Below are 12393 nucleotides of genomic sequence, written 5' to 3' on the forward strand. Positions count from 1 at the left end.
TTTTATTCATGCTATGCTATGCTGCAAAAATTATTTTTTCTTTACTAAGAAAAACCTCAGATCAGACATCAGGTTTATCAAGAGAATCCACATTTTCACCCAATTTTCCAGCTGGAATAACTGAAGCAAAAGGAGGCTGGGTAACTCACTCATTAACTCAAGGTCAAAATCAACATCTACAATGCTATAATACTGATAGAAAATATCCTAGAATCCTCTTATTTTTTTCTAAACACTAAAACACTCTCTCCTCCATACATGTGCAAAGTGACTCTACAATCATTATTGTGTTTGATATCATATATTTGTAACTTAAAATCAATGTCACAAATCCTGTATATCCTCTTCCAGTGCCTGTGGGTAACTTAAGCAATTAAAAAAACAACTGCATGTAATAATTGATCATCTGGATCTTATAATTGAAAGTAAATAATGGCATTTTGGAAGAGACAAAAAGCACACAAATTTCAAAAGCAAATAAGCAAGATTATTTTCTCATTTTAGAAAAAAAAAAGGGTGAAGTATAAAACTCTGCAAGTCAGATTTACATTAATTAAATGTGGTGTCTGGAAAAGAGAGAAAGACAATTTGCATCCTTTTGACATTGCCCTTCTCTTTTTGTTCTCCAGGAACGCAGAAAATAAAACAGCATCATCAAATTGTGCAGACATCTGATATGGTATTTCTCACTCTGACACAACTTTCTGCAAACCCAGAGAATTGTTTCACCTTTCCAGGCCTTTATGATTAATTTCTTAATTAAAAACTGCTTATCCTAATTGAGATATAAAAATATGCAATCTTTAGTATTATCAAAATAAGAAGGCAAAAACTATAAGGAAAATACCCAAGTGGCAGTGCTTAGGGTCCCTGAATGTGCCCAAGTTAAGGAATTAAAACCACATGTAACCCAGCCCTGACCAAAAAATGATATATAATGTAATCCATCAGTGTACTCCTTCAGTCATCCCACACCAAATTTCAGTCTTGTAATCACGGTCATAACACGCAGGATTTAAAGCACATTTCTGCACCTGTGTCTGCAAGTGCTTCAGTAGAACTACAGAACGTGGTCACTGTAACAGAATTTTTCCTGAATACCCTTTCAATCTGCATTCATGCAGGCTCCCAGCCTGACAGCATCAGCATATTTACTAGTCCTCAAAGACTTTTCTCTCACAAATTTTTGCAGTCATTCTTCAAACCTACACATTTTGTGCCAAGAAAATTCAGTTTTAATGTTAAATCTGTACATTTTTTTTCCCCAAAAACACATTGCCTGTAGGTTTAATTTGATGATCCTTAGTCCACCTTCTCTCACTTTTCTGAGAAAAAACTGCAAGCAAAGTCTACATGGCTCTGACCATTCTTGATTTGTATGACTTTCATCATATCCCGTAATAGTTACTTCTTAGGCCAGTCCAGGCCCAGTCTTTATGTACAAATGTAGTCATGGACTAATTTTGCTGATTGTCCTCACTCTTCCCTGTAATTTTCCAATTCCAGTAAGTCTGTCTGAGTTCTGTGAGGTATTAAAGGCCTCCCAAGAAGTTGCTATAGAACTCTTCTATCCAAAAATAGATCAAAAAGCAAAATTTATTTATCCTGATTTTTTAACCCTGATTTCTCAGTGAACTGGAAAACAGCTCCAAAAAAATGTCATTCTTAACACAATAAAGCTGCTCTAAGCTTCCAGATCCCAGCCCCTGCAAGGCAGGGAGTTAAATCATAGTGATTTCTCTTCCTTCATCCTTTCTAGATGATTTTCTCCAGCAGGATAAGCCAGTATTCCTCGCCTTGTGTTTCTCCCCACTCCCATATCATGTTGTTTGTATCCAACACACAAACACAATTGTTTGCACCTTCACTCTGGCCTTATATCAATTCTGAACTGGTCACTGACAACTGACTGTACCAAGAAGTCTATTCTTAATTTGGAAATTCAGGGTTTTTTTAAAATATGGAAATTCTGGAAAGTCCAAAAAATTCCCTTTTATTGGGAAACTGCTGGAACATCATGATTCTTGTTTCTATTAAGTGCCACTTCAGCTGGAAACAAAAGAATTGGTAAGGAAATCAGAAACTAAAAGGTTAACTTCTGATTTCCTACAAATACACACTACAGCCAGGCATAAACAAGTGCCAGAAAAGGATGTGGATGGGAAATAAAGCAGAGTTTTCTGCAGTTCCTCCTCACTCAGCTCCTTGTTCTGCCTGAAACACTGCAGACATGTCTTGACTGTAGGAACAAAACCTTTTTTGAAAATATTTCCAAGAAATACAGTTGTGTTTTGAATGCATTTTACAAAACACAATGTTTAGCCACCAATTCAGATTCTTTCTGGAGGCTCATGTAACTTAAAATTGCCTTTGAGTTCTTTTAAAAAAGAAAAATTGGCAAGCATTTAGCACGTACAAAAGCTTTTGGCAACTTAAAAATACTGTGTAAAGAAACTTCTCAGTGGGAGCTGGTACAAACTTTTATGTCAACTCATCTCAAACATTTCATCTGGGCAGGTCTGCTTTAGTGCATTCTTCAAGAATTGGCTTTTTTAATACAGTAAAACATTTCAGAATTACATTTTATTAACTGATACTTACAGTTTCATTTAGAATCAGAGAGGACAGGATAAAACATATTGGTATAATTCCAAGCTTGGACTGACTTTTATCTTCCATATAAAAAGCAGAATTAAGCATGTGTTAGTAAACGTTATTATTATTTCCAAATAGTTCTTCAGTTCCAACTGTGCTTATGAGTATTTTGTATACTTCCATACATTCTGCTAAAATATATTGCATTTACAGATGAGTTTGAGGAACAAGCATGCTGCCTGTCAGAGCTGCTTGGTCAGAAGGTTTCTGAACAAAAGCAGGTGACAGATGCACAAACACTTCAGTCATGAGTCCCTCCCCAAGTGACATCTTTGCACTGTCACCATAAATAAAATCAGCTGCTACAAGGGCAAATGGTCATCTCGAAGGATCAGCTGCACCATGAACAACAAAATATATTGTGTATCTGAAAGAGTGGAAAGTGCAAAGCAACAGCAAATGTTTTCTGCTGGATGCACCAGATTCAAGGTTAGGATTGCTCTCCCTTTATCTTTGACACATGTGATGCTCACATTCATCTGGAGGATGTCTTAGGGAACACATGTCTGACACCTGGGAGCAGACAGCAAAAAAGGGACTTGCTTTCTTTCCTGACAGCCCAGTTCAAGATAAAAGGAGAGCCAACTGCAAGGCTGAAAGGCCAAAGGAACCGGAAATTCTTGGCAACAAACAAAATATTAGGTAACAGCTTAGATCATTGCACCTCCTCAAGGGCTCTGCCCTTGCTTAAAACCAAAGAGCTGACAGTGGACAATAGCTGGAGGAACTCAAGCACGGCAAAAGCCAACCAAAGTCACAGCTGGAATGAGCAAAGTCAGGCTCAAGCACCACCTGGCTGGTGCTTGAGAGACCAAACATCTGGATGCATCTGCTGAGGACCTCTAGGGAGGTGTGCAAAGTCTCCTCAAACTCATGGGAGAATAAAGACAGGGAAAGGGCTAAGGCACTGAAAAGAACAGCTGTGTGAACACTTTTTATTCTTTAACTTCAAGCCACAAAAGAGAAGGATCCAAAAATGAAAAAAATAGGCCCAATTCCAAGAGCAGTCTCTCTCAAGAACTTCCCTGTAATCTCATTAAGATCAGATCTCCTATAGTGATGGCTGCAATGAATGTTTGCACATAATTTACTAATGGCAGAAACATCTCAGACAATGGGGGAGCATCTGGTTCCAGGAATCTACATTTCAGTAATTAATCTCTTTACTGCTAAGGCTTATACTCTGCACAAGCTAATTTTAGCACGTAAGACACAACCTGTGGAAAACATCAAGGTAATAACACCAAACCCTTACTTGAAATGCCAAAGAAAGTCATGAGTGATTGGTTGCATGATGTTCAACTCCCAGCATCCCCATTTCAGAGCCAGCCACTGACTGATCCAGCCAGGCCACACACATTTTCCACTCTAGCTTCATAATTTCTTTTTTTGGAGAGAGAAACATGCAAGCAGCACAGAATTAAACTTCTGATCTGTTTTACTGCTTTAAGTCAAAACCTTATTCTGCTGGACTTGCACACATTTAACTGAGAACTGAATCTGGCTGACTCATCTTCATGCAAGTATCAATACTAAGGAAAGAAAATGAGCACAGCAGTTGACAGATGAGAAGCGAGGAAAAACAAACACCAAAGACACAAAGTATTCAATTCAACTGGCTCCATACACTGCACTCAGAGTGATGCCTGAGGCAGAAAGTCCAACAAACATCACAATGGCTATTTTTCATTGAAAACCACACACAGAGAATCTATTATTTTTTAAAGCTAACCACAAATTGGCAATAATTATTAACAGACAGCAATTGTAAAGTAAGATATTACACATAATTTCTTTCTGTTTGGACAGAAAATAACATTTTGTTCTGAAGAGGCACCACATTACAGGATAATGAAAATACATTTTTGTAGAATATATTTACTTACACAGTTTAAAATAAGAGAAATAATTGAGCCCCAGAACAATGAAGTAATCAATTTCTGACTGTAAATGTGTGCACACATGTACAGCTACCACACCTTGGCTTTGGAGATCATGGCCCAGCTGGACTGGACTTGGAATAGTGCCTTGAGATGATGTCAAACCCTTGCCACCCAAAACATCCTGAAGTATTCATCTGACTTACTTTTTGATGCTGAATCCTAATCCTTTCACTATTGTGGTATTCCTCACTCCAATCACTAATTCAAGCTGGAAGCCTTAATTATTCAAGGAAGTGATTTGAAAGCTGAAAGACCAGGAATGGTTCCCATAGTTCCTCGAAAGTCCATTTTCCTTCATCTTCTTTAGCTCCCAACACTCTGAAGATAACAAACCTGCTCCTATATTCCTGAACAACATTACTGCAGGGAGCAAGAGTTCAGTTGAGTACTTCAGCAGGTAATTTAATTTTTGTTTTACTCATAAAAGTAGAGCTGCTAGTACTAGCTGTCATCCTCAAACAGGCTGAAATGCTGCATAGACCTAGAAATTAAATCCTGTGTTTTGCCTTTACAAACCTCTCTTTGGTCAAGGGAACATCAAAACCATTTTCCTGGGATTGTCCAGTTCCCCTTCCACTACAGGAGATGATGCAAGCTGGAGCTGGTCTGTATTCACCCCCACAATGACAGCAGGCATCTGATAGTCATGAAGCACTGCTGCCTTTCATCAAAACCCTGTATGGCTCAGGAAATGTAATCTAGAAGTCAGAATCTCTTGAGAGGTTTTTTGAAATCAGGTGGGAATCCCCCTGAGATGCACAGAAAACGCCAAGAACAAAGCCACCCAGACCAGGCTTTGCAGCACACAGTTGACCACGCTTAATTTTACGCTGCAGGTGCATTCACAGCATCTACTCATCCATTCAACTTTCTGCCACAGCTGATGGTGGAATGGTTGAGCAGCTGCTGTGAAGAGAAGTGACTCCTATTACTACATGACCTCACTTTGCTGCCCAGAGGCTACCAGAGAGGTTACAGAGCAACAGAGACCTTCCACATACCCCAAAACCAAATAGTTCTGGTGGATGGAAGAGTATGAAGCATGTAGATAAAGGTTCAGAGATATATCTCTGTCTCTCACGAGCAGTGAAACTTTGCATAATGCTTTTGTCTGAAATGTGCTAAACTGGCATTCTGGATTATTTAAACTAGGTTTAGAACAAGTGTATTAAGATTGGTGCTGTAAAGAAGTTTCATGGAAGTGAGAAATATCAGAAACAGTTCTGTTGCACTCCATTCAGATTTCCAGTCCAGGCAGGGGAGGGGAATGGAGCATATTTATGCTGAAGTCAAAGCAGATGATGATTTTACACTTTAGGAAGGGGGAGACGGAAGAAGGGCAAGGGAGAAGAATTTAATATCAGTAAGGAAGAGACATACTCATTCTGAAATAAAACCAAAGGTTTTGAAAAAAACAAGGTGGGAGGCAAAAAGCAGCATTAGAATATGATATACAGAGCAATAGTGGGTAGCCCTCTAAATTCAAGTATCTGACCAAAGTTTAACAGAAGTGTGCCTATTTAATTTCAGATGAGAAGAAATTTCCTTCTTGGCTTCTCTCTCATCACTTAACTCCTCCTCTCTTACACACGACAGCCCTCCCTCCCAGCAGCTTTTACTTTGGCAGTACTTTTGGCTGGCCAGTGTTCTCTGAGGGCCCTGGTGTCTTTATGGCTCCCTTCAGCACTCAGCATACCTCTTACAGGGCAGAACTGTTTCCAAGCTAAATCAATATCCCATATTTGTGGCCAAAGGCCTGAAATGGACTCTGGACTCAGCCATGTGCATTTAAATCCAGTTCAGTGCTACTCTGAGGATTCTGTATTGACAACAGCAGGAAAAAGAAAGCCCAGCCTGGCTCTCAGGGCTGCAGCCAGCAGTGAGGTAAGGCCAGTGAGAGGCAAGGGCTGAGGGCTGGCACTAATATCATTTTCTGAAAGCATGAGCTTAATATACTGTTCCATTGTGCTCTTCTGGAACCAGCTGCAACTCCCCCTAATTCAGCCAGAGAGACCCAGTCTGCCACAGCCTGGGCCAAGGACAGCGAGCGCACGTTCAGAGGCAAGTGCTGCTGCCACCACGCTGCCTCTGCCCCTGCTGCCACCACGCTGCCACTGCCCCCGCTGCCACCACGCTGCCACTGTCCCTGCTGCCACTGCCCCTGCTGCCACCACGCTGCCAGCCAGAGGCTGCCCAGCTGCCCTGCCCATCACGGATCAGTGCTCCAGCGGCGGATCCCTGCAGGAATGCTCTCCCTGGCAATGCAGTGCACACACCTGTGGTGTGCTGGGAGTGTGAATGGAGCATCACACGGGGATTTCAGCACTTCTCTGGCTCGCCAGACTGCCTGTGCTGCCCCAGCCTGCCTCCTGTGAGCTATGGGCAGTGACAGTGCTGCTAAACTCAGAGTGTGCTGTGATTCTGTGAATCCTGCCTAATGGAGACAGGCTCCTTGTAAGGGAGCGTGGGACCACCTGCTTCTCAGCCAAGACACTGCAGCACGTTTATCACTTAATTTCTCTAGATATGAACTATCAACCTAATCCACTCCCAGAGTCTGGTCAGTACAGTGCCAGCAGCAGCCACACATCCCAGCACCAAAACATCACTGGGGGAAACAGAAGACCAAATTATTTGAACAAAGTCATGACTCTGGAACTCCCAAGACATAAAAAACCCAGAGAACTACTATAAAATTACACCTAAAAGCTACTGGTTCCAAATATACATATACATGTTTTATATTTCTATCAAACACTACACTGTCTACTGACAGCATGAAAGAAAATACGTCTACTAAATTCTGTATGAAATGCATTTCAAATCAAGTCTCCAGAACTTCAAAGATATTACTGTGGTTTCTTTAGGTGGTTCATCCTGCGTTTAGCACTTGGCATTTAAATCTATGTTAGTATCTTAATTATTATTCAGTTTATCTTTTTATTATAATTAATTCAATTATTTAATATTGTGATAAACACGGGAGAGACACAAACAAATGCAAAATCTCTTCTCATGGCTGACTCGGAGTATGAGTGCACCACACCACGTACAGAGCTTCAGACTAGTAGAACCACTGCTCACCTAGTTCCAAAATCCCAGACTACACAGATCACTGGGATCTTCCTCTTAACTCTCCAACCTTTCTCTGTGTGATGATCCAAAGAGTAAAATTATGAAGGACAATACAGAAAGCTTGCATTTGCTAAAGCCCATGAGAGCTGGAGCCAAGCTGAACTGCAGAGCATCACTGCCAAAACTGTGACAAATGAAGCATGTGCATGCATAGCTCTGTCTGCATATGTGCCTGTGCCACAGCACTGTGCCTGCAGATGGCCAAAGCCTGAAAAACCTGACTTGTTTTTCTCCTGCTTTTCTTGTACAGGTTTCTCTCTTTGTATTCTTGGCTTTAATCAAGTTCCACTGCCTTTCTATAGGTCAAATTTCTTTGCTCTCAAGTAGTATTTTGAACACATATTCTAAATTGGGATTTTTGTCAAATGCATAAATCACTTTCCCAAAGCACTCCCAAGGACTGAGACTTACAGACTTTCCGTGCTTCTTTAATTTATAGCCTGTTCTTGTAGGTAGGCATAGTTTACAAATAAATAGCTTACTTCTCTCATTTTTCTAGGGGAAAAATTCCTCATAAATAAGAGAATGTTTTCATCACTTTATTGCTTTGAGCCCACACTCTTAATCAGCCATCATAAAAAATTTAGTTAACACATTCATAATAATTACATTTCACACACTGTCATAATATACACATTGCTGCAACACTAATAAGAAGTGAAAGCAGTATAAAACATTGCTCAGAGTACCAAAGTCAGATGGAGGAGATTTGCTCAGTGGTAAAAGGCCACTTTTAACACCAGCTTTTCTTGAACCATGTGCATACACTACGTGGTACTGCAACACTGAAGAATGAAAACTGACCCACATTTCCTCCCATCTATATACAAGAAACTCTATCCAGAGCCACAACTGCTGTCTGAATGGATAAACACCAAAACAAACCCAACATCCTGCTGAAGAGCTGCAAGGGACACTGTCCCTGGTGCCCAGGGGAAGGGCTGGCAGTCACTGCAGTCACTCACAGGTGAGTGTGGAACAGCACACAAAGCAGCTGCAATGGTAACAAGAACAGTGGCCAAAATTACTCTAAAGCAGAACTGATTTTGTGCATCACTTACTACTTCTCCTCTTTACACTCTAATGATATTCATTTATTCAAACATGGGCCTGTTTCTGTTCCTGCTGAGGTCAAGTGCTGAAGTGGAAGTTAAGGTCAAATAAAGCTCCATACGCTTATTGTTGCTTAAAAGTGTATTACACATTGAAGCTTCTGACTTCAGCTAAGAAGTCATGAAAATTTTGAGTATTTTTTTTTTCATTTTGCAGCTCTGGGTAATCTTGCTTTGCAAAGACAATCCCTCCTCCAAGACACTGCAAGAAGGGAACACCATTCTGCTCCCAGGGTTGAACCTCCAAAAGGCACTGCAATTCCCCACCATTTGAGTATACACAGACACATTCCCACATTCAAAACCAGTAGGTTATGAGTCAGAGATCCTGCAATTCCTAGAGTTGCCACCCATTGATAGTACTTACATTGTACAGGCCTTCAGGAGAGAACTACATACAAATGAGATGGGTGCAGAAAATTATTTCAACTATAAGTAGAAAATTAACACAGACCGTACAACAAAACTTAAGGAACACAATTCTGGAGGCATATTTCAACACTAGATGATGGAAAATTTCTGAAAGCCATGCTTCTGTTCTCTCTACTGCTTTTAGAAGAGTAAAAATTCATTTAATGAACACACTACATGACCTGAGAAGCAATTGGGCAGCATTAATGAAGTGAATATTGCTGTGTTCAAGCTAATAAGTCAGCTCAAGTTACACTATTTTATTCAAAATGCAAAATAATTTTTACATTTTTCTGTAGTTTATTACCATGGGCAGGAAGGCTGGGGGTGGGGGAAAGCAGGATCATATCCTCAAATACGCTTTGCTCTTATCACACAAATCCCAGCTGGCACAGTTTGTAATAAATTGCATGAATAAACCCAAAGAATGACCCACTAGATAAAGCTCAACTTCATGTCACAAGTTCCAAATGCAAACCATCATGTTGAATGTTAGTGCCCCTCTTAAAACACCAAACAGCTCTACATAACCCATGTACTTCATTTTCTTCCTTCAGGCATCTTCCACTTCTCCTTTTTGTTGTGGAAACAGCATGTACAGCCATTTGCATTCACTCTAGAAAGGTTTTTAGTACCTCAAACCTCAGTCTTATTTTGAAAGCCAGTTCTTGCAGACATGCTCTTAAAGGTACAGAAAACAAGGGTCAATTAAATTACTGTCACTGAACAAATTGATTGAAGTTGTATACCATATTAGAGGTTGTTTGGACACTTTGCATGTCTCTGGCAAATGCCAGAATTTTATCCAAGAGAAGATGACACACCATAGTAATTGACAGAGAATTTACAGTTTTCTCTTTCTGACATCCCTCCCAGCTCTGTGGGTCCAGGCAAGAGCTAAAACGAATGATTTATCTGTCTTGCCTAAGGGTAAAACCAGATTTCTAAACTAACAAATGAAAGGAAAAAAAAATTCTCAGAATAAAGACATCAATCCTCGCATTCTGCAAGGACCAGAATGTAGGAAATACCTGCTGTGATGCCTAAAGGCTTCATACAGTGATTAGTAGGTAGCCATGAAGCAATAGCTGGAAGCTGTGCTTGGTACTTGATCCTTTCTTTTCTCATAGAGTGCACCCACAGAATCTCCTGTTTGGAGCACCACCAGCAAAAACAATTCCTAGAAGAATACCCTACCAGGATGTTCCTCTTCAGTGAATAACAAAGCAAAATGGGGCACATCCCTAGAGCAGTTTACTTGCTTGAAGCATTTTAGGGTAGACTGCTGTTCTCTCTGATTCAGGGTTGCTTTTCAGATCAAGGCAACACCAAGATGTTACTTTTGCTATACACAGGACAGGCAAACTTGCAAGAACAGACAGCAGAGCCTGGGGACTGCAAAAAGCTGTTCAATCAGAAGGTATAGTTTATCTCCTGAAATCAATAGCAAAGGCTCACACTTCCAGCAAGGAACATGTAGGCAGTGGCACACAAGATACAGAGGAAGACCATTTCATCTGAAGGCATGAAGAGACAGAATGCCACATCTTCAGCTGTCAGGAGCCAAATGATCACACTCAGGCCCATCAGTGTACTTCTGGTATTCTGCATTTGAGATTTCCTCACCTCTCTTCTTGGGCACTCCAGTTAGTCACTGCCCTCAGACACAAGCACTTGGGAATCTCATTTGGATCAGTTCAGCTCCTGGCATCTGCACAATGTGCATAATGACACTGGGAATCAAATGCTCTTTTGCTCATCTACATAGTTGCCTCCACTATCCAGATATAATCCTCAATGATCTACAACAGACCCAGGGGGAAAACTAATTTGTTGAGACAATAACATGTTATATTAAGGCCCAGTAGCCTCCAGTTCTCTTTATCATGATGTTCTTTCAAGCAAAATGAATTCAGGTGGAAACAGGACCATCCATTCTGCCACAAAGTGCTCTGAAGCAGCACCTTTTTTCTCAGCTTACCAGGTCTCCACATCATTCCTAAGCCCAACTGCAAAATTTAATGGCAAATTCATTTAGATATTTACATAATTAACTGCTTCAAAACAAAAGCATGGTAATAATACACATCCTGAAGAAAAAGATGTGTCTAAAGTCAACCTTTGCCCAGCAGCTGTCTTTCAAAGCACCTGCCTGCACCTACCCCAGTCTCAGGACAGGGTTGGACCACTCCTCCTCCTCTTCTCAAAGGGACTGAGAGGGAGAAAATGATTCCACAGAGCTCCTAGGGAAGGGAAGCCTTTTGGCAGGACAAACACCAGTGTATGAACCACTGACATAGAAAACCTAAGCCCCTGTTAGTACAGCTGGGGGATGTGTTTGAGGGGATCCCAGAGCCCACATCCAGCATCAGGTAACACATCATCTCGACAAGAATGTCTCTCCTTCCACGGCTCCCTCCACACTGCAGGGTAAAGCCTCACCTCCCTGAGAGCCCAGGGACCTTGGTTCTTGGAGCCCTGATCTCACAGGACTTACCACACAAAGAAACACAACTCAAGCTGCTGATGAGTATTTCTGGGTTTGGCAAGGCTGGCACATCACCCAAGACTACCCTTTTCTTCCAAGGACTGAAGCAAGTTGCACAGATGATCCATACTTGGATGCACTTCCAGACATTTCTCACTTCATCATGCTGGAAATTACTACCAGGAAGGAGCCATTTATTCATTTAAATACTGTTGAAGTCATATATTTAACCACTAAGTGAGGAAAAAAAAGCTTGTACAGACATAGATACTTTTTAGAGCAAAAGAAGCTGTAAGGTCAGATTGACAATGATGAAATCAATTTCCTTCCTCCTTATGACCATGCAACTTCCCCCGCACTGGATAACACCCTCAGGTGATACATAAAGCACTGCTGAGATTGGGTCCTCGCTACTATTGTTGCCATGACTGCACCACACACCTCTCCATGGGCAGCATTACTCTACTCAAAACAGCTGCTCTGGATAGCTATTAAATTCTCTAATGTTACCCTTTAGCACTAAGTTGCAGCCCTGTGTGGGATCAGAGTATCATGGGAGTGCACTTCTAACTTCATCAAATCTCCACCACTTAAATTATATAAATGAGTATCCTGACAAACTGACAAAAATATTATTTTCAGTGTCTTG

General features: G+C 40.9%; 1 protein-coding gene across 9 annotated transcripts in view; it reads right to left on the reverse strand.

Moving 5' to 3' along the window:
• The window catches only part of DOCK10 (dedicator of cytokinesis 10), a 144253-nt gene that overhangs the window by 104859 nt on the left and 27001 nt on the right, over positions 1 to 12393 (reverse strand). The window lies entirely within an intron of this gene.

The sequence above is a fragment of the Taeniopygia guttata genome, chromosome 9 (assembly GCF_048771995.1).
Source record: "Taeniopygia guttata chromosome 9, bTaeGut7.mat, whole genome shotgun sequence".
Lineage (NCBI taxonomy): Eukaryota > Metazoa > Chordata > Aves > Passeriformes > Estrildidae > Taeniopygia > Taeniopygia guttata.